The sequence below is a fragment of the Petaurus breviceps genome, unplaced genomic scaffold (genome assembly GCF_028583685.1).
Source record: "Petaurus breviceps papuanus isolate PSGF00001 unplaced genomic scaffold, PetGlider_PUasm1.0 90897, whole genome shotgun sequence".
In the NCBI taxonomy this organism is placed as follows: domain Eukaryota; kingdom Metazoa; phylum Chordata; class Mammalia; order Diprotodontia; family Petauridae; genus Petaurus; species Petaurus breviceps.
The window spans coordinates 14,849,043-14,873,105 of record NW_027187374.1 but is presented as its reverse complement, the minus strand read 5'-3'; the positions used below and the strand labels follow the sequence as shown (position 1 = coordinate 14,873,105).

The window sequence follows — 24,063 nt, the reverse complement described above, 5'->3', positions numbered from 1 at the left end:
TTCTTTATGGAGAGTTTTTTATATTTTGCAATTGAGCACCATGCAGGTATATTTATAGTGCTCATAGGCCCTATAAATGTTGCAGTGGCACTACATATGGGTTGATCATGAGGGTTCTTTGAAGATGGGGAGAAACATGGGGAGATAACCAAGCAACCAGGATAGGGAGAGATTGCAGATAAGTGAGAGGAGTCGATAAAGGATGCAAACTGTTGAAGAAGATAAGAGGTAATGAGAGGGATTTACCTTGGTAAGAAGGGCTGCCTCTGCATGTGAATGAGAAGTAAAGTAAGAGATAGCTGTAGAAGGATCTGAGTGATATGAGGTGAGGATATAAGAGGTGGCTCTTGGTGAATGGCTTCATTTTTCTTTTTAGTGAAGTAAGAAGCAAGGTTCTCAGCTAAGAGAGTCAAAGTAGGGGAACTGTGAAAGGTTTGAAGAGGAATGAAAAGGTGCTGAGTGATTAAGTTACATGTTAAAAGATCTCTTCTATTATTTCACTGGGTTGTTGTTTCATTAGAGTTATAGATGTTAGACTATGAAGACAGTTGAAAGTGTTTTATCTTTTTCATGTAGTTCATATTTTAGAGAGTTCTGAGAGACTGTGAGGATCAGAGACAGTGTCTAGTCATACCTTGGCTAGTAAGTGTTTATCAACCAGTTTTCTGGGGGAAAACTATTCATGATACATTTTAAAGTTTAATCTGAACTATTCATGATACATTTTAAAGTTTAATCTGAATGATTAATATTTTCCATCAGTTTCTTGAGTTTATCCAATCAATAAAACAATAAATTTAAGCCTAATTTGTAGTGTTTATGATTTCTGAGTTATAAATGCATTAAAAATGTAATAATTGGTTCTCATAAGCAGGTACAATATGACTTAAGAAAACCCTTGACAGTCCTCCATTGTCTCAATTGCTTTTTTCTGTTTCTTTTTTATTCTTTGCTAAAAGAGATGCTGTACTTGAAAGAGATGTGAAGAAATTTATTTTTTCAAGTGTAAATCAAATCTAGAATGAACTTGGAACCAGGAAACCTCTCAAGTCTGAGAAGCTAAAGAATAGTAAGTAGAGTACTGCTTTTATATTACTCAAGAGTACATGATGACCTATATGATTACCTTCAATCAAACTTTTAATCATCTCCCTGGAAGAAGTATCTTAATTGGTTCATGCTTTCTGTAATGTGTTTATTATATGACTGAGTCATGTCATGATAGAAAAATGGATTAGAAAGCAAAATATGCTATTTAAAAGAAACAATGAAAACAGAAAGATTCATTTGGACTTAAAATGAAAGACTGGAATAAAAGCACCACTTATTTATTATGTTACAGGTGAACAAAAAAACAAAGGTAGCAATCGTGATATTAGACAAGACAAAAAATAAAAATTGACAAAAGAGATAAACAAGGAAACTACGTGATGCATAAAGGCACTATTAGCAAGGAATTAATATAAAATCTCAATCTAAATGTACTGAAAGGAATAGCATCTAAATGTTTAAAGGAAGAGTTAATTTTATTACATGGAGAAATAAATTGTTGAGAATCTCATTGTGTCCTTCTAAGACTTTGAAAAGTCAAATCAAAAGATAAACAAGAAAAAAAGTCAAAGACCTGAATAAATTTTTTTTAAGCAATCAGGGTTAAGTAACTTGCTCAAGGTTACATGGCCAGTTGTTTCTGGGTGTGGTGCTGAGCTGAATAAAAATTTTAAAATTAGATATGATAACTGTTTGGCGATTACTGAATGGGAACAAGAAAAAAAGTATACATATTTCTCAACTGTTATTATACCTCTACAAAAATTGACCACGTATTAGACATAAAAGCCTTGCTGGCCTCAACAGTTTAGAAGGCAGGAAGGTTTAAAGAGCAAAGACAATGAATTTGGCTCTGGACATGTTGAATTCAAAATGTCTATGTAACATATGGTATATGTCTATCCGATTTACTGTTACATATGCTAATTAGTACAATGGAAACACTGATTAGTTTTCTACTTTTCAATGTATACAATAAACTTTATTAATCAAAGCATTCTAAAAACAAACCACCCTGACATTTTAAAGTTCTTCAAAGTTTCATTTTTACTGAACCAAGTGTTCTCTCTCTGCCCAGTTGAAGGTTGAATACCTCTCTCAGGGATGGCCTTCTGGAAAGTCTCCAAATCTCCATCAACCAATCAGCACTGGTCTCAAGCCGCATGGATTTACTGGAGTATCAGATGTGGAGAACATCAGAGCCATACTTAACTAGGAATAAGCTAATGTCTAGGATCTCAGGTGGGTTTTTATGCTAAAATATTTACCATCTAATTTGACCAATAATTTAGCTCAGAATTACTGATGAAGTTCATAAAGAATATAAATACAAAGAAATTTGAGTGGTAAAATAGTTTGGAATAATATCCTATATTGCTTTTTCATTTGTCATGAATTCTCTTTTAAAATTTTTGTTACTGGAAGTTTGTTTTTCCTCTTTCTTTTTTAAAAAAATCTTTTATTTTTAATTTTCAACATTCATTTCCACAAGATTTTGAGTTACAAATTTTCTCCCCATCTTTCCCCTACCCCCCAACCCAAGATATCGAGCCTACTGAATACCCCTTACCCCACTCTGCTGTCTCATATCCTCCCCCATTCCCCATCAAACTTTTAATAGGGCAAGATAGATTTATATACCCCAGTGTCTGTATATCCTATTTCCCAGATGCATGTAAAAAACAATTTTTTTAAACATTTGTTATTAAAATCTTTATTTCCAGATTCTTTCCCTTCTTCCCTCCTCACGCACACCCACTGGGAAGATAAGCAATTCAATATAGGTTGTACATGTGTAGTTAAGCAAAATGTTTCCATAGTAGTTATATTGTGGAAGACTAACTAAATTTCCCTCCATCCTATCCCACCCCCCACTTATTCTATTTTCTCCTTTGACCCTGTCCCTTTTCAAAAGTGTGTACTTCTAACTACCTTCTCTCCCAATCTGCCCTCTCTTTTATCATCCCCCCTCTTATCCCTTTCCCCCCTATTTTCCTGTAGGGTGAGATACCCAATTCAGTGTGTATATTATTCCCTCCTTACACCAAATTCAATGAGAGTGAGGTTTACCCATTCCCTTTCACCTGCCTGTTCTTCCCCTCCTTTGTAAGTTTTCCCTTGCCTCTTTTATATGAGATAATTTACCCTATTCTATCTCTCCCTTTCTCCTCTCATTATATTCCTCTCTTACCTCTTAATTTTATTTTTAAGATATCGTTCCTTCCTATTCAATTGATCCTTGTGTGCTCTATGTATACATGTACACACATATACACACACTCACATATGTATTTATACACACATACACCCTCCTATACATAAATATAAATGTATGTACACACACACAAACATATATTCCCTTCAACTATCTTCATACTGAGAAAAGTCTCATGAGTCACAATTATAATTTTTCCACGTAGGAATGTAAATAGTTCAACTTTAATAAGTTCTCTATGATTTCTTTTCCCTGTTTACCTTCTCATGCTTCTCTTGCTTCTTGTATTTGAAAGTCAAATTTTCTATTCAGCTCTGGTTTTTTCATTAAGAATACTTGAAAGTCCTCTATTTCATTGAATGACCATATGTATTTCCCCCTGAAGCATTATACTCAGTTTTTCTGGGTAGGTGATTCTTGGTTTTAATCCTAGCTCTTTTGACCTCTGGAATACCATATTCCAAGCCCTTTGATCCCTTAATGTAGAAGCTGGTAGATCTTGTATTATCCTGATTGTGTTTCCACAATACTCAAATTGTTTCTTCCTGACAGCTTGTAATATTTTCTACTTGATCTGGGAACACTGGAATTTAGCTATGATCTTCCTAGGAGTTATCTTTTGGGGATCTTTTTCAAGAGGTGATCAGTGAATTCTTTCAATTTCTATTTTGTCCTCTGGTTCTAGAATATCAAGGCAATTTTCCTTGAGAATGTCTTGAAGGATGATTTCTAGGCTCTTTTTTGATCATGGTTTTCAGGTAGTCCAATAATTTTTAAATTATCTCTCCTGGATCAATTTTCCAGGTCAGCAGTTTTTCCAGTGAAATATTTCACATTGCCTTCTATTTTTTCATTTGTTTGGATCTGTTTTATAGCATCTTGATTTCTCATAAAGTCATTAGCTTTCATTTGCTTCAATCTAATTTTGAAGCAATGATTCTCCTCATTGAGCTTTTGAGATTTTTTTTTCATCACTCTATTTCTTTTTCCAATTTTTCCTCTACCTTTCTTCTTTGGTTTTTAAAATCCTTTTTGAGCTTTAACCCAATTAATGTTTCTCTTTCAGGTTTTGGATATAACAAATTTTGGATATAGTTGCCTTCTGAGTTTTTGTTTTTAAAATCCTTTTTGAGCTTTAACCCAATTAATGTTTCTCTTTCAGGTTTTGGATATAACAAATTTTGGATATAGTTGCCTTCTGAGTTTTTGTTTTGATCTTCCTGGTCACCATAGTAACTTCCTTTAGTCAGCTTCTTTTTTATTGTTTGCTCATTTTTGAACCTATTTCTTGACTTTTAATTTTATGTTAAAATTGGGCTCTGCTCCCAGGATGGAGGCAACACTGTTACAAGCTCCAGATTTTTTTGTGCAGCTGTTTTCAGAGCTAGTTCTGGAGTCTGTAATGTTTCACTTCTTCCAAGTTGGTATGATCTAAGGAGAGGTGTGTTTTTATTACTCTTCTGGCCTGTGCTCTAGCTTATGAGTGACCACAAACACTGTTTTCTGCCCTGAAAATGTGACTAAGGTTCTGATCCACTAGTGCAGTAAACTCTGGTATGTTCCTTCTCTCCCTAGGATTGCAAACCAGGACTGTGATCCAGATCCAAGTATGGGCAATTGAACAGAATCCTTCACCCACTGCCAGTAAAGGGACTCCTGTAATCTTCTTCTGATTTTTAGATCCCCTTCCCATCTGTGGGCTGAGAGCTCTGAAAGACTCTGCTGCCAATTTAATTGCCTCTAAGGCCTACTGCTGACATGCCAGGGTGTTACCTGGGCTGGACTATACTCTGCTTTCATCCCATTGTGACAGACCTTTTCTACCAAGCTTTTAAGTTGTCTTAGGATGGAAAATTGTTTATCTTATTCTTTTGTTGGTTCTGTTGCTCCAGGATTCATTCTGAGATGATGTTTGGAGGGGAATTTAGGAGAGCTCAGGCAAATCCTTGCATTTTCTCTGCCTTCTGGGCTCCATCTCCATCTTTATCAGTTTTTGAGAATGATTTCTGAAGTATGGGTCCAAACAGTTCTTTAAAAGTTTGATATAGTTCTCCTGTGAATCCATCAGTACCAAGAGTTTTTTCTTTTGTAGTTCTTTTACAGCTACATCTATTTCATTTTCATGAAATTGAGTTATTTAATATCTTTTTGTGGTATTCTGATCATTTGGATATTTTATATTTTTCAAGCTATTTATTTTTTGTGTTCTCAGTTTTGTTCATATATAAAGTTGTATAATGTGTTCTAATTAGTGTTTTTTTAAATTTCTTCTGTTATTTCTTCTTGCTACTATTTCATCTGGCTCATTTACTATTTTATGGATTTAATTTTCTGTTCTCTTTAATCAAATTCACTAAGGATGGGTTTGTTAATTTTATTAGTCTTTTTGAAGAACTAGCTTTTAGTTTTATCTAATAGTTCTATGTTTTTTTATTTCCAAATTATCAATTTCCCCTCTAATTTTTCATATCTCCTCTTTTGTGCTTATTATTTGGTTTCTTTATTTGTTGATTTTCTAATTTTTGAAAATGCATATTCAGTGAATCATCTATGTTTCTATTTTGTTGATGTATGATTTTAAAGATATAATTTTACCCCTGGGGACTGCTTCAGTTGCATCCTCGAAATTTTGGTATGTTGTTTCATTATTATCATTTTCTTTAAAACAATTATTTTTCTTTTGAAAGACATAAAAGATCACACGCTGGTCCTCTGTGTAATCAGGTTCCCTCCAAGATGCCTGGTTTTGATAAAGTTCTAAGGGTTTATATTTACATTTACATTCTGAGGGTTTATAATTTACACCATAAAAATGTACACAATTTAATCTTAATTAGTCTTTTATGTTTGCTCACCCACATTTACCTTTTTATGCTACTCTTAAGTCCTGTGTTTTAATGTCAAAATTTCTATTCAGTTCTGGACCTTGTAAAGCCAAGCACAGCAGCTTTCCAGAGGACTGCTGCTGTGAATAGCTTCAAGGTTCTGATTGCATAGTATAGTGAACTCTCTATTTATTCAGCAGTAAATTAAGGCAAAACATTTACAGAAATCAAAGTACAGCATTCACAATGTTATGATATAACAATTTATTACTAAAATGGCTACATAGTTTTCACCAAAGTGGTCACATAGTTTTAAGCAAAAGATACAATCATTTAGTAACTCAATCATTTAGCAACTAATTAATTTAGTAAGTCCTTAATTCAATAATCCTTAAGGAGGATTGTCTCCTTAATGGACACAAAGTACAAAGGTCAAAGTTTTCTACCCCTAGGTTACAGTAAATCATAATCTTTTCAGTCAGCATCAGATACCTAAGAAAAGATCTTTTCATCTTGACTCAAGGCTGACTCTCCGGTTCCATGGTTTCCTCTTCTATGGTCCCAGCTCCTGCCCAAATCTACACAACTGTCACCTGGGTTCAAAGGCAGGCAGCTCCCAGTTCCTTGTCTAGTTCTTCATCCAGTTCCTTATCCAATTCCCATTCCATATTGAAGCTCACAAATTCCAGTCCACCTCAAGTCCTTCACAGTTTCTGTTTCTGCGAAGACAAAGCTTAGCAGAGCCAAAACAACATCCATGAACATTGCCAGCACCATCACCAATTCACTATCTGCCTGTGAAATCAACAGGGACCCACAAACAAGGTCCACGAGGTCAACACAAGTCATTGGCATAGAAATCAACACAGACCCATAAACAAGGTCCAAGAAGTCAACACAAAAATCAACACAGACCCACAAACAAGGTCTGAGAACTCAACACAAATCATCAGTACAGTCCCAGGATCTCCAAATCCCTCCTCCAGGACTTCTCTAAACAGACAACCAGAAAATCCTCTTTCAGGGCTTCCAGTAAGATCCCAGGGCTTCTGTACAAAGTATCACAAACAAACATCAACACAGAAAGAACAGACAAACATAGTATGCCAGGATACCACAAGTTTTCTCCTTCACCATAAGAGCTTCCTTCTCAGTTATGCTCTCTCCAGCCTGGGCCTTTCCTTATATATATATATATGGTCATTGCCTCCTCCCCTTCCTGTTGCATCAGCAACAGGAGTTCACAGGTTCTAGGGTTCACAACCTGTGGAGTTCACAAGTTCTGGATCTTAATACTTGGTACAATCATGAACTGAAACAAGGTGTTAACTACTTCTGTATTAATTAAATAGCTAAAACAGGGTGTTAATTCAATAGCTGAAATAAGGTGTTAACCACTTCTTTGTTGGCCATTACAAACCTTTCATCAGAAATGCTTCAAAGTCTTCTTTTTCATTAAATATCCATTTTCCCTCTATAGGACTATACTCAGGTTTGCTTGGTGGATTATTCTTCGTGGTAATCCCAGTTCCTTTGCTTTTTAGAGTATCATATTCTGAGCCCTCTGCTCATGGTTTATAGCTAAATCTTGTGGGAGCCTGACTGTGACTTTATGATATTTAAATTGTTTCTTTTTGGCTGCATTCAATATTTTCTCCTTGACCTGGGAGTTCTGGAATTTGTCTATAATATTCCTGGGAGTTTTAATTTTGAATTTTGGGATCTCTGTTAGAAGGTAATTGGTGGATTCTTTCTACTTCTATTTTGCTTTTTGGTTCAAAGATCTCTTGGAAGTTTATTTTCTGATTTCTTCAAATATGATGTCTAGGCTTTTTCTTTGTCCTAGGCTTTCAGGTAGCCCCATGATTCTTGTCTCCTCAATCTATTTTTATATCAAATGGTTTTCCTATGAAGTATTTTACATTTCTTCTTTTTGTTAGGTTTTGACTTTATTTTATTATTCCTTGATATTTCATGGAATCAGCCCTCATTTTGGCCAATTCTACTTTTAAATAAGTTTATTTTCATCAGTGTAGTTTTGTACCTCTTTTGTTGTTGAGTCATTTCAGTCATGTCAGACTTTTTGTAACCCCATTTGGGGTTTTCTTATTAAAGATCCTAGAATGGTTTGTCATTTCCTTCTCTAGATCATTTTATAGCTGAGGAACTGAGACAGAGTTAAGAGACTGGCCCAGGATCACAGAGCTAGTGTCTGAGACCAGATTTAAACTCAGGAAGATTAATCTTCCTGACTTCAGGCCTGGTACACTACCCACTGTGGCACCTAGCTGCCCTTTGTACCTTTCTTACAAGGTGCTAATTTTCTTTTCATGTTTTGTTTTTTTGCATAGTTCTCCTTTCTTTTTATATTTTTTCCTTTATTGCTTTCATTTGATTTTTAAAATCTCTCTCTCTGTGTCTCTCTTACTCTTTCTTTAACTCTTATATAAATTCTTGTTGGGCTTTTGTCCAATCTGTATTTTTCCTTGAAACTTTCCTTACAGATATTTTTTCAGTCATTGTCCTCTGTATTGATGTCTTGAGTTTCCCTATCACCATAATAGCTCTTTATGGTTAGTTTCTTTTTGCTGTTTTTGTTTGTTCGTTCTTCCATCCTTCTTGACTTTGAGCTCTGTGTTAGTGTTGGTTTCTGTGTCTTTTGGGGTGGGGAGAGCTATTGGAGGGTGTCTGGACTGCATGCTTACATTGCTCCCAAAGGGGCTTTATCCAAGAAGATGTCTGCTCACTGCCCTGCACATCTGAGCTCTGTGAGCTCCTGCCCCAGATTTGGTTCTGTTGGCTTCTGTGTGGTTGAATTTCAGTAGATTGCTTCTGGACAATCACTGTTAAATGCCCCTGGGAGGCTCTGCAGGTTCAGAGCAACTGAACATCATTTGTCTATTCTTTGTAGTTTTTTTCCTCTTTGATCTAAAACTCCCAATCTGGTTATTTCACTGCAGGATTATGTTCAGGGCTAAAGATTAGAACTTAGTCCCTTATGCTTTACTGCTGAGCTCAGAGACACATTGATATTGCCAGTGCTTGTTTTGTTCTTAGTACTCAGTTAGGGCCCATCCTCCATTTCATCTTTGATCTATGACTCAGAATTGGGCAATGAGTTACAGAATTGCCCGATTTCAGTCATTCCTGCACCCCGTGCTTACTCAGTGAACCCCTGGGATCTTTCTGCCCAGTGCTTCTTGCCCTAGTGCTCTGCCTTGACCCTCTTTCTATCCCCAGTTGTTGGAATGTTTGTTCCCTGCCACCACCACATGCTCCTGCTCAACCCTTGCCCCAGTCAGTATCAGTAGATCTCTCTATCTCCTTAAGCTTCCCTAGGCTTAAAAATGACTCGCTGTGACTTTTTCTTGGCTTTCTCAATCAGAATTCAGACTGACCTATTTTCTAGATTGTTGTGGAGGAGGTGTGCTAGGCAAACTAGGCAAAAATGCTTCCTCTCACTTCTCAATCTTGACTCCTTTGATTAACCTCATGTTGATCTTTCCACTGCATTAGAAAGAGCATTAGAACCCTGGACACTTGAGATAAGTGCCAAGAATACTACTAAGACAGGGAAAGAATGCAGAAAGAGGGCTCTGGATAAATCAATGATAATCAAAATAAGTATATACAAATTAAAGTATACTGAATATAAAGGAGCCTTGATTAGGAAACTTTCTTAAACTGCACACCACAATGTTCTTGGCAACATATAATCTTGGGAAATTGCTAGGGACATTGAGCAGTTAAGTGACTTGCTCAAGGTCACATAACTAGTACATGTCAAGCATATGATTTAAATCTGAGGTCTTGATTCTCAGGCCAATTCCCTACCCATTATGACATATAGTTTTTCCAGAGTATAAGCTAGCATGTAATAAAAGGAGATACTTATAATCAATGCAGCAACACTCTGGTTCCAGACACAGGGGAGGGTTAAGAAGGAAAAGCAATAGAATAAACTTTTCTACATTTTATACTTCTATAGGATTTGCCATTTCAGCTTTCTATTCAAGTCTCAGCTAGAAGTTTTCCAGGAAATATACAGGGGATGAGAAAAAGGAAGGGTGCTACCTACATAACAGTTCATATAGTCAATAGAACTTTAAGGTTTATAGTACTGTCCTCAACATAACCCTGGGAGTTAAGTAGTGCTCATTTTAAATGTTAGAGAGAGTAAGGCTCAGTTTTGACTTCCATGTGGTCACATAACTAGTAAGTAGGGATTTGAATCCAAGTCAGGCTCTCTTTCCATGCTAAGCTGTTTCCTGCCTACTTCTTGCCCAACTTTTTGAGAAATGCAGAACACAGATCATTAATCGTGAAATTTGAGAAGTAGAAGGTCCTTAAAAACTATCCCTGCCCCAAGGAGCCTATAGTCTCAAAGGGGAGATAAGACACATCCACAAAGGAAACAAATGCATGTAATTAAATAAGACAATATGTCCAAATTAGGACAAAGAATAAGTGTTACAAGGGTTTGAACAGAGAAAATGGAGTGAGAAGGCTTCACAGAAGAGGTGAATTTTGAACTGAACCTTGAAAAAGAAAGTTTTGACTATTAGGAAGAGGAAGGAGATGAGGAAATCTATTTTTTTTTCTTATTCACTGTATTATGATCGTATTCCAAGACTTCAGTAGTTTATTAATTTATACTATGTAGTGACTACAAAATAGCCAAATATTTTACTATGACCCCATCTCAGTGGATACCAAGGGCTTGGTCTGTTTTTGTTTTTCCTGCAAAGATCCCTGAGTAACATGAAGTAAAGCAGCTGACTGAAAATGTTGAGTTGTACTTTAAAAAATGTGCTAGACAGGCAATTCTGGCCAAAGTCCTAAATTCCATGGAATCCACTTATTACTTACAGCTGTGTTGGTTTGCCTTTATAATGCATTCTCAGCATTCTCATTTATGTGAAATATCCTGAAGTGCACAAACACAGATATAATTGGCTTACTTTTGTGTATTAGATATGTACATATTAGTACATAAACACACACACACACACACACACACCACAAAAGGGACTTTGTGCTTAATGGGAACTGCTTGTTTTTCTTAAATAACAAAATCTTTCACAAAAAAGTCTCTAACTGCTGTTTTGATGCTTTTGTACAGTGTAATCCTTGTATCATCAGCTCTCACCTTATGTGAAGGGCTCTGGTACACTATGGGAGACTGCTACTACCCTTACACAGGAAGTCTGGAAAATTTGTTGTATGGCATCATCTAGTATAAATTTTAAACCCTTCAAAGGGTTCACAAAACTCAAAAATGCGAAATTTTATTTATAGGTCAACGAAAACAAATTAAACTTGAACAGTGTCCATGTAAAATAACATCACCTGCCAATGAGAAACATATAGCCTCAGTAAACTTACATTCAGATTCTAGATAAGAATCCACAGCCAGCATGGACAGTCTCCTGAATTTCCTCCACAACGGTTTCTTCTGTGGTTTGGGGCAGCTCCCAGTAGGTGGCATCAATACTACTTCCCCATCATAACTTCTCCTGTTTTGCTGGTCCTACCACTCAGTTGTGGTTCCTCTGGGCATTTGTGCAGCTCGTTAGATGCATTTGTCAGAGAGATCCCTTCACTGTGTGGGCTTTGTCCCAGCAGTGAAGAGAGGAATGCTCCAGAATTTCCCAATTTTGCCAGGACACACAGTGCTCCCTGGGTGACTGCTCTAGTAACTTCCAGAAAAACAGATCATCATTTGAGCTGAAGTTTACAAAATTCTCTGTGCTACCCATCCCTGAGATGAGGAACCAGCTTTCTGGTCTCCAAAGAAGTCCTATGCACCAACATCAGGTTCAGATATAATGACTTCTAAGTCTGATATCCATCTACCAGTTTAGAACCTTAATGAAACAATCCAGTTTCTCCTCAGTTATCTTTTATTTCATTTTCTCTGGGAATAATTAGCTGTTGTTAATCAAAGAATAAGAACTTACTACTCTGGGGCAAAGAGTGTTGGGTTCATACTCTAAAAGCAATATGAAGTTCAGGAAGAGTTACAGGGAAAGAGGGGAAAAAAAGAGTTTTTATGACACTATGAAAAAATCCCCTCTCCCTCCATCTACCTCTACCACAACTTAAAAATGGTAAAGTTTAAAATAGCTTTGAAGTCATTGAGTAAACCTTACCAGACTTCCAGACTTTCCTTTCCTTAGTGAATTCACTTCAATGACTCAAGTTTTCTTGGTTAATGAACCATTCCCCTTTCTGCCATGCTTCTATTTTTTATATGCTCCAAGTATATGGTTCAGCCTGGGAAAATCTTCTGAAAGTAAGAGGCTCAAAATGTCTAGGAAATAGAGAAAAACATCTGCCAAATTGTGATGATAGGGCCATTTGAACAGCTAGATGGGGAAGGATATTTCTTATACAGCAAGCTGGAAGTAGCCAGCTTAATCTAGGGAGAAAAAGGTAGCTGTCAGTTTCTTGGTGGAAATCTTTAAGAGTATTCTACCAAATTGAACCCCCAAACAAGTCAAATATTCTTCCTTGGCCAAAGGGACAAAATATTTTTAAAAATATTTAATTCCCTTCCAAGTCCTCTCATACTTTATCCAAACTTTCTTTCTTACCCCGTTTTCCCAAAGTAAGTCTCATAGTAATAATGGCTGGCTTTGCCATCAGAGATGAAGTTGTCTTATCCACCATCCTATCTACTATCCTATACAAGCCTTTCTGGAGAACATGTGGCCTGGGTCCAGATGATAAGTCTTGACTGTTCATCTTACAATAAGCCCTAATTCCCCATGACGGTTCCAGCTTAGGCTATACACCCAGATTGAAATTCCTTTCTTCTTTGTACCCTGGGCCCTCGGATGGATTTCTCCAAGTCCATTGGCAAAGCTATTCTAACAGACACACCCAGAGCCAATAAACATTTAATGCCTTTTCTTGACCTGACTTTTGTCTGTAACCATCTCTTTGCACTAAATTTCTGAGTAATGGCTCTTGTCCAAGGGAGTTGTTTCTAGAATCCTGATATGTCACTAGAAAAATGCCTAAACATACAGCTATAAGAATAACAGAACATTTCCCAACAAAACCACCACCACAAATAATGATAAACTATAGTGCTACAGTCAGTATACAGGATTTGTTATTTTAACTATGATGTCTAGTAATTCATCAAAGATTGGGCTGGCACTTTGTGAAATTGGATGAGGCTGAGGAGGATGGTAATTCTGCATTGAACTCCATGTCCTAAAAGAGCTTTTACAGCCACAGTATGTCTAGTACTTAAAATTGGATAAATATGACTTGGCTGCTGCAAGTGTTTGGAGAAAACTTGGCAGTGCACACTATGCCTCTTTGGATCTCCCTGTCAGTTTGAATCAGTTTTTTCAATTCACATGATTAACGACACTCCTACAATGCTGGTTCCATTGCTTCACCACTTCTGATTATTTACTGTTGTCTGAGACAAGTTTATTGTAGTTTAAATGTTATTTCTTAAAAGCAGAGTTAGCATTTTATAAAAAGTAAATTGAGTAGAGACAGGAACTCTATTAATATTTGGTAAATGGAATGCTAATGATAATAATGAGTGAGGAACAATGTAGTATAGGTTTCAGGATGACCTAGATGCCTGTACTGCCTTTGACACAAAGTAGATATATTACCATGAGCAAGTCACTTAACCTCTCAGTCCAGATAACACTCTAAGACTACAAGTTACAAATGCAGTTTCCTGAATCAGTTGAGTAAGTTTCTACACCAAGACATTCTCTGCACTGATGAAATCACAGGTTTGTACCATACACATCAAAGATGTAAATCTGCCAAGATTTAGTAAAGAACACTTGCAAGTTAGTGAACCATGAATCTGTTGACCCTTTTTTTGTAATGACCAATTTTTCATTTAAATTCTTCAAGTGTTTATTCACATCAAAAAGGAATTAATAATACAATCTACTATTTACATGACAGTTTTAAGGCCTGCAAAGTCATTTACAAATATCCCACTTTATCCCCACAACAAACCCTGGAAGATAGGTGCTATTATTATCTCCATTTCTCATATGTAGAAACTCAGGCAACAGCAATTAAGTCACCTGCCCAAGGTCACACAACTAGTAAGTGTCTGAGGCTAAATTTTAACTCAGGTCTTCCTGAATGTGTCCAGTGCTCCATCTAGTACACCACCTCTAGTTTAAGGATCCAATTCTTATCATGTATGTTCTAGCAAAGACTTAAGTTCAATTTTAGAGGCATGCCAGTGGTTTATTTCTGGAAACTTCATTATTTGGCTTGTTTTAGCTATCTCCTAAAGATACTACATTTCCTTCTTATAAGCAACATAGGCTAAGACAGACATCAGCATGAAGAGGATTATTTCAGCACATGTAAAGAATAGAGAAGTGAAAGGTTACAGTTATAGATAGCGTTCTACACATTACCTCCCCCACAATCCAGGTCACAATTCCCACAAAAAAAAAATTCACACAACCATTAAGAGAAGTTCCTATATCTACAATGTAGAAACAAGGTCCAATTCAGTGTCATCTGCCTGCCATTTTCCCCTGCGGTAAATATTACCTTTACTCTAGTGTAAACTGCCTTTCTTTTAGTTCTCATTCTTTGTCATCTGTTTGCAGCGGCTACTACTGTCACTTACTTTGCAGCTCTGACTTGCCTCAGATACTTTCCCCACCAATCTTTCAGAAGTAGTCTCTGCCCACTACAGTTGATTTTCTTCTTTATCATTGCTTCATCATTGTTACCTTTGCTTGCAGATATGAATTTTTCTCTTCTCTAGAAATCCCTGCTAGGCTCTTTTTTTGACCATGCACTCTGGCCTCACAGGATTATTGGAGAGTGGATTCTTTAGGGAAGGGATTGTCTCCTTTTTCAATCTGTATGCTCAGAAAGGGAGAGGCTGGTCACAACTCTTCTTAGTGGGAAGGGAAGCAATCTTTCTCTCCTACATATATTTATTCCAAGCTAGAGCTGCTATTGCTTACAGAGAAGGGAGAGAGTACAAACCGTACTATGACTATCCCCAACCCCTTCCCTATTCCTGTTGTTCCAATTGTGGACCGCCCAAATGAAAACTCCCTTATTTCTACTACTACCCTATCTTTCTCAGCCTCATATAACTCAGCATTATTAATTTTGAGTTCTTATCATTCCTTCCTCTTTGCTTCCCTATGGAACCTCTATTTTATGAAAAGATATTAAACTTCCTTTCATTTGAGACCCCTTTTGTTTACATTCTTCCCATGTGTCAGTAGAGGGAGAATGAGAACCTTTCACTCAAAGAAACCCCCAAAAGACATTGCATCTCTAGATGTCCTTTCCTGTACTGTCTGCAGTTTCTCTAATGCCCTATGTCATTCATTGCTTCTCAATGCCATTTCCTGTCCCTTTCTATTACTTAGAAGATTTTTTAAAATTTTTTTGGTCTTTATTAATTTGTTTGTTTACTTTTAGTTTAAAAGATTCAACTCCACAATTCCTTGAGTTTTGAATTTTCTCCCCTCGCGCCCCCCCACCCCCCATGACAGCATACAATCAAGTATAGGATCTGCAAATACTTTCACATTAAACATTAGTCAGGGTATAAAGACGAATTGTATCAGATGGAATGAAAAATGGGAAAGAGGAAACAAAACCAAACAAGAAAAAGAAAAGGATCCAGTAGTTTGCTTCAATCTGGATTCAAACTCAGTTCTTTCTAGTTCTTTCTCTGGATATAGACATCTCTCTCCATCATGAGTCTTTTGGGATTGACTTATAACACTGCATTGCTGAGAAGAGTCCAGTCTATCAAAGGTGGTCATCATACATATATTGTGTCTGTGATTGTGTACAAATTTCTCCTGGCTCTACTCTTCTCACTCAGCATCAGTTCATATAAACCTCTCCAGGTAAATATGAAGTCCATCTGCTCCTCATTTCTTACAGCACAATAGTATTCCATTACATGCATATACCACAACTTGTTCAGCCATTCCCCAATTGATGGGCACCCCCTTGATTTCCAATTCTTTGCCACCACAAAAAGAGCTGCTATAAATATTTTTGTACATAATTTAGAAACTTTTTGTTTTGGGGTCCATTCAATACATCTGTATCACCTTTGGTAGAAGGACTATACTGGAATCCCTCACCATGTAGACAAGGTTAGTTTTCTTTAAAAAAAGTCCTGAAACTAATCAACACAATTGGCACAAGCGACCAAATTTTTTGTGTTTGACACAAACTTCCTGTTTGCTTACTAGTCACCTAAGTACAAAAAGTCTTAAGAACTCCAATTCCAATAGAAGGAATGCAAATGGGGGGAGGGGTAATCAGAAGCAAACACTTTTGAGGAGGGACAGGGTCAAAAGAGAGAATAGAATAAATGGGAAGGTGGGATAGGAGGGAGGGAAATATAGTTACTCTTTCACAATATGACTATTATGGAAGTGTTTTGCATGACTACACATGTATAACCTATATCGAATTACTTGCCTTCTCAATGAGGGTGGATGGGGAGGGAGGAAGGGAGAGAATGTGAAACTCAAAGTTTTTAAAACAAAATGTTAAAAATTGTTTTTACATGCAACTAGGAAATAAGATACACAAGCTATGGGTTTTATTAGGAGAGAAGGGGATAAGAGAAAGAGGGGGTGATAGAAGTTAGGGCCGATTGGGGGAAAGGGTAATCAGTATGTATGCTGTCTTGGGTGGGGGAGGGGAGAGATGGGGAGAAATTTTGGAACTCAAAATCTTGTGGAAATGAATGTTGAAAACTAAAAATAAATTAATAAGAAAGTGGAAAAAAAAGAACACCAACTCCTTAAAACTTGACATGTGGGCTACCATGGATGTCTCAGAGGCACAAAGCCAGTGCTCAGCTGAATCAAGATGTCCTTGCTGTATGTCTTTGTTGAGTATTTGTCCCTTACTATGCTTATCTAGACTACCAGGATCTGGTCTGGTCAGCCCTGGCCTATAATGTCTATCCATATTTAATTTCTGTCTCCCAGGTCCTGAGTTGTTTTCCCTCTTTCTCAGGGAATTTAGCATCTGCATTTCCACCACAAACCCTATTCTCATACTTGAAACTTCTAAATGCATGTCTGTCTCTTCAAAACTCTTCCTTAGCCTCTAGGTTCATCTGTGTCCTCAACTCCCATAATCTACACCTTCATTCTGCTTTAGATACATACAGGGGCAGGGATATTGATATGTATTATTTCTCCTGCATCCCAGTGAGACCAAAACCATGACAAAGGAGCATAAGAACAGAAGTGAGGATTTAACTTGAGGACTTTGACTAGTGGTTTAAAAAAGGTGACTTATTCCCCCTGAGAGAGCATGAGGTGAACAGGCTCTGTCTTCAGTTCCTAAGAGGCTATGCTGACCTTCTACCATACCCCTGTTCCATGTACCTTTATACTTCTTTTCAACTTTCTTTAACATATTGTCTTCCCCCATTAGAATGTAAACTCCTTAAGAGAAGGGACTGTCTTTCTTTTTGCTTCTTTTGTATTGCAGGCACTTAGAATAAGTACATCATAAGCACTTAATAAATCCTTACTGACTGATTAAAATCCCCAGATCTTTTCTGAGATAACTTGCTGGCAATCAATCATTAAGCATTTATTTATTTATTTATTGTAAGCAATTGGGGTTAAGTAACTTGCTCAAGGTTACACGGCCAGGTGTTTCTGGGTGGGTGCTAAGTGTCTGAGCCCAGATTCGATCCCCAGGTCATTCCAACACTGGGGCCAGTGCTCTTACTCACTGTGCTACCTGGCCACCCCTCATTAAGCATTTATTAAGCACTTATGTGTCAGGCACTGTACTAAACACTGGAGATACAGAAGGAGGCAAAAGACAGTCCCTGCCCTCCAGGAGCTCACAATCTAATTGGGGAGATAACAAGCAAATATGTACAAACAAGCTATATACAGGATAAACAGGAAATAATTAACATTAAAGAAGCACTAAAATCAACAGGACTTGAATTGTTATCCATTCATGCTTCTCCCTCTTATACTTAAGACGTGTGTGCTTTAGTGTGAAATTTTTACACTTATTTCTATTTAATTTCATCATATTCAATTCATTCTTCTAGCATACCAGGATCCTTTTGGATTTTGGTTCTATTGTCTATGATGTTAGATATGTGTCTTCTAATAATTCAGGCTCAGAGAAGTTTAGTGACTTACACAAAGTTATATAGATAGAGAGCTTTAGATGTATGATTTGAAGCCGGGTTCTCTGACTCTTGAATCTATCTCCTATGTTTCCTCTATATTACATGACCTTTAAGGAGAAATGGCACTAAAAAATTCAATGATGAAAGAAACATTAGCACAAATTGTATGGCAGAATTAGAAGGGACAGGGAATAAGCATACATGTAGTGCCTATTAGATGCAATGCACTGCATTATATTCAGTCATTTTTTTCACTCCTGTTCCTTTGTGGCCCTATTTGGGGTTTTCTTAGCAAAGATACTGTAGTGGTTTGCCATTTCTCTCTCTGATTCACTTTATGAGGAAACTGAGGCAAACAGGGTTACATGACTTGCCAAGGTCACCCAGTTAGTGTCTAAAGCCAGATTTGAACTCAGGATGATGAATCTTCCTGACTCCAAGTTTGGCACTCTATTCACTATGCCACATAGTTGCCCAGATTTAATTCTTAAATTACCTCTCCTCAATCTATATTCCAAGTCAGTTGTTTTCCTTGATGACATATTTCATATTTTCATCTATTTTTTCATTCTTTTGACTTTGTTTTGTTGTTTCTTAATGTCTTAAACAATCATTAGTTTCCACTTGCCCCACTCTAATTTTTAAGGGATTATTTTCTTCAATGAGCTTTTATTTTTGTACCTTTTTATCAAGCTGTTAATTGTCTTTTCATAGTTTTCTGGCATTGATCTTCTTTCTTTCCCCAGTCTTTCCTCTACCAATCTTATTTGATTTTTAAAATTAATTTTTAGTTCTTCCAGGAATTCTTATTCGTCTTGTGTCCAATTCATTTTTCTTTCCTTTGAGGTTTTGCTTGTAGCTGTTTTAGCATCATTGTCTTCTTCTGAGTTTGTTCCTTCATCATCCTTCTCACCATAGAAGCTATTTATGCTAGTTATTTTGTTGTTATTGTTTCCTCATTTTCCCAGCCTATTTCTTGACTTTGAACTATATGTTAAAAGTCGGGTACTGCTCACCTGCAGAGAAGGTGGAGTGGCTGTGGGAGACACTGCCTCAAGCTTTAAACTTTTTCACATTGCTGTTTTCCATGCTAGTTCTGGGAGTTTGGGAGTTTAGGCTACCTCTAATGTGGTGTGATCTGAGGAGAGATGTGGTCACTAGTCTCCTAATCTCTGCTCTGGCCCTTATCCTTATCCCCTGATGCCTGGCATTCCGAAGTGCTGTTGTTCCTCAGGGCCCTTGCTCCCTTCTGACCAAAAGCACTCCTCTCAGCCCTGGAACTGAGACTCTGAATGTGCAAAGGACTTGCCAAACAGTGCCTTGCTCTGTGCCTACTGTTAGCAAAGGGGTCCCCTGTAATTTCTATCTGATCAGTTGCCAAAGCCCCTTACTGTCTCTGGGTTAAGAACTCCCTAAGCTACTGCTGCTACTATTGCTGTCAAGTCCCAGAGCCACATGCTTTCTAGTCCAGCCCCCACCTTAAGTGTTGCAGACCTTTCCTTCCAACCTCCTGAGTGGTTTGAGCTAGAAAAAATGTCTCATCCCAAACTTTTGTTGACTCTGCCAGTACAGAATTCTATTTGAGGTATTATTTTAAAGTTTGTTGGGAGGGGAATGGTGGGCAAGCTCAGTTGTAGTGCTTCCTCTGCTCCATTATCTTGACCCTATCCCTGGAAGTCCCCAGGTAAGTTATTCTTAGCTGTAATGCCAGCTCCTTTGCTGTTTGGAATATCATATTCTCAAACTTCTGCTTCTTTATCTTGTTTGATTTGGCTATATGATTGTGTGGCTGAAATGTTTCTTTCTGACTGGTTGCAATAGTTTATATTGGACTTAGGAACGCTACATTTTGCCTGTGATATTCCTGGGAGATTTAATTTTGGAATTTCTTTCAGGACGTGACTGGTGATTTCTTTCAATTTTTACTGTTCTCTCTGGTTCTAAGAGATATGGGCAATTTTCTTTCATGGCTTCTCAAAATATAATATCTAGGTCTTTTTTTTTTGGTTGTAGCTTTCAAGTAGTCCATGAATTATTTTCTTCAATTAGGTTTTATGCCTCTTTACTAAGCCCTTAATTCTCTATTTATAATTTTATTCTATTATTTTCATTTCTTTCTCCTATTTTCCTTTATAACTCTTATTTTATTCTTAAAATCTTTTTTTTTGCTCTTTGTTATCTCTTTCTTTAGCCTTTTAAAAATTTTTTGTTGGACTTTTGTCCAATCTGTATTTTTCTTTGAGGTTTTGCTTATAGCTGTTTTCATGTCATTGTCTTCCGAGTTTGTGTCTTGAGCTTCCCTGTCACCATAGTAGCTCTGTATAGCCAGCTTCCTTTTGGGGGACTGGGTGGTTGTTATCTCATTTTTCCAGCCTATTTCTTGACTTTGGACATTGTATTAGAGTTGGGCTCTGCTCTAATCTGAGGCGTATGGCTAGTCTGAACTTCTATGGCTAGATCTAGAGGCCTATAAGTTTTTGGTGCCTCCACAGTACAGTGATCCAGGCAGTGTTATGGTCACTATCCTTGTGATTTGTACTCTTGTTCTTATCCAGGTAGGGCTTCTGCTCCCTGGCGACCACAGATCATAACCCCTCCTTTTGTCCTGAAACTGCAACACAGAACCGAGTAGTGAGTGAGGGAGCTGCCATGGCTCTTCTCGAATATCTTTATTTAGTCCCTTACAATCTTTTGGCCCTGTGGCCTCTTGGTCCCTCCACTGTTGCTGCTGGTGCTACAGATGTGGATGCTGAAGCTGTCTCCATGCCCCATGACCAGTGCAATTTCCTCTCCATGCACTCCAGGCCAGCTCCCATACTCAGGCAGTCTTTTCTTTCAATTTTCCTAAGTTGTCCTAGCCTGGAAAAATGTGATAGATACTGCAGCTTATCTTTTTTATTATCCGAGTCAGCTGGTCCATTAGCTGGGTTCTGCGGTTGTTACGAGGACTATCCACATTTCAGTTAAGTCACAGGACATCCTGAGTTGTATAGGAAAGTATGTGTCAGTGACAATGTAAACACTGTGTCCTTTGTACATCCAGACCCTTCAAGTATCTTTGGAATTTCTTCATTGTGGGACCAGTTCCAGCTTGTTTTCAGAGCATCACAGTACTAGGACTTAAACATACAATCTGTGTCTCCCATAGAGAAATTACATAGAAGATAGTGCTATCAGAGAACAAGTAGTTACTGAGCCCTCTAACTCAGGGATGGACACAGTGTAACTATGTTTTTAGTAAATCTTGAGTAATGGAACGATTGTCTGAGAAAAAAACCTGGAGAGGAACTGTTGTTTTTTTTCATTGTATGTTTTAGATGTGGAGTTGAAATAAATACAATCCACTTCAGTGACTCCCAACCTTTTCAAGATCAAGCTAGAAAAAATAATCCTCTATAAATAAATGAAATGGTATTTCGTAAGTGATTACTGTGCTAAGCATGAGGTAAATAATGCAAAAGTAAGGCAATCCTTACCTTCAAAGACATTAAAATCTAATAGGAGGAGGTAGTACATAAAGTGGTGCTTAGGAAAGAGTGTTTTGGTCTGGAAGGTCACCGGAATGGTGAGTGGAACAGTAAAACTGACTCACCAAAGTAAAAGGAAAACCAGAGGTAACAGTAGTGCTTATTTAATTTCAGTTCTCTAAGCAAGATATGGAAAGAGGATGGAGGGTAGGGGGGTTGTGCACAGTAGCAGGGTAAAAAACAGGCAGGCGAAGAAGACAAGGACACCCGAGTGGTTAAACCTTCTCAAGCACGTCCCAGTTAATGGCAGGAGGGCAAAAAATGACTGCAGGAAAGATAAGGATGCCTATTCTCAATAAATCCTTAGCTGAGTGCTTTCTGGGCATGGTCACTGCAGATACAGTTCGGAGAATGAAACAATAGTAGAGACAAAAGACCCATTGGAACCATCCAGCAAACTGTCAATATAATTGTCAAAGGATCTTCTAGTACCTATAACAAGAATGGATTATCAGATGTCAGATAAGAATTAAAGGTAGATGAGTGCTCTCTGCCAGGAGTTGAAGATGTCTTACATGCTTTTTTGGCAGCAAATGTCCCTGGGAATCTCATCATCCCCAAAGATCAAATCAGCCTTCATACTTAGACCACATCAGTATCCTCTGCCTCTCTGATTGGAGGTTGGGGCATTGAGCTCCTCCCAAAAGTTCCATTTAAGCTCCTCCCCAAAAAGACCATTCATCTATTTCCCACTCGACAACATTCCTTTGGACTTCTCCATTATGCCCTTGTGCTAGATACTTTCATCACCACCCCGTTTTTCATCTTCCTTCTTTATGTTGTTTTCCCCATTATATTATAAGCTTCTCGAGGACAAGGATTGTCTTTCTTTTTCTGAATTTGTATCTCCAGTGCTTAGTACCTGGTAAGATGGTAGATGCTTAACAAATGTTTATGAATCACTGTCTGACTAGTGGATCTGTGCTATCTTATCCCTGCAGCAGAAGACAAGAAAAGACAGCCTTCATGCCCCTGAGATAGAAATGACCCAAGTGATTTCTGCTCACCACTATCACCCTCCTTCCTGCCCCCAACACAATTAAAATAGTCCCTGGAAAAGCTCATAGTTGATATGAATTACTTGAAGGTGTTGCTATAGCTAGATGATGTCATCATCATAATGGGGAAAGACTGGAATAACCACAGGAAAGAAGTCAAGTCCATAACAAGCAGAACATTTTGTATTTATTCCTGGAGGCAGTAGGGAAACACTGGAATTTATTGAGTTGGGATATGAGGTGTGTGTATATGGCAGTGAGTGGGGACAGGGGACATGCCATGATCTGACCTGTGCTTAGGAGAAGAATTTTAATGGATGAATGGAGAAAAAAAGGATGCCTTGAAGTAGTAAGAGTTTTGAGTCAGACCCACCAGCAGGTCATTCAGGTGTGAGTGATGAGGACCTACACTAGAATGATGACAGTGTCAGAGGAGAGAAAGGTATATATTCAAGAAATGTTACAGAAGTGAAGTCGACAGACCTTGGCGGTAGATTGTATATGAAGGATTGGGAGAGATAGTGAAGAATCCAAGATAACTTCTAGGTTGAGAGTCTGAGGAACTGAGAGTATAGTGTTACCCTCTGAAGTAATAAGGAAGGTTGGAGGGGGTAGTATTTAATGGAGAACATGAGTTCCATTTTGGACATATTGAATTTAAGATGTCTACTAGTAGTTGAGTAGGTGAGTAGCTGAGATGTCTGAAAGGTAGTTGGAAATGTGAGATTGGAGATCAGCAGAGAGTTGGGGGCAGAATATGTAGATTTGAGAATCATCAGCATAGAGACAGTAATGAAATCCATGGAAGCTGATGACATCACTAAATAAAGTAATATAGAGGGAGAGAAGAAGAGGGCCCAGGGTAGAACCCTGAAGACCAAATACAGTTAGAGGTCATGATCTGGACTAGGATCCAGCAAAGGAGACAGAGAAGGAGCGGTCAGATAGATTAGAGAAGACCCAGGAGAGCATGGTGTCCCATAAACCTGGAGAGAAGTGAATATCAAGGAGGAGACAGTGATCAACAATCTCAAAGACTGCAGAGGTCAAGGAATAGGAAGACTGATAAAAGGCCACTGGATTTGGCAACTAAGAGATTGTTAATATCTTTGGAGAGAGCAGTTTCAGCAGAATAATAAGTTCAGAAGCTGAATTGTGAAGGGTCAAGAAGAGAATGAAAAGAAAAGAAATGGAGGCATCTATTGTAGATGGCCTGTTCAAGGAGTTCAGCTACAAAGGCCATAAGAGATATAGGATGATAGAGGGAATGGAAAGA

The 24,063-nt window shown here is 37.7% G+C and overlaps 1 long non-coding RNA gene across 1 annotated transcript in view; it reads left to right on the top strand.

Annotated features, from left to right (window-relative positions):
* The window catches only part of LOC138151513 (uncharacterized), a 60,772-nt gene that overhangs the window by 19,165 nt on the left and 17,544 nt on the right, over window positions 1-24,063 (top strand). Inside the window, exons 2-3 of the long non-coding RNA XR_011165844.1 lie at window positions 960-1,069; window positions 2,129-2,292. This is a non-coding gene — a long non-coding RNA (uncharacterized lncRNA). The remainder of the gene's footprint in view (window positions 1-959; window positions 1,070-2,128; window positions 2,293-24,063) is intronic.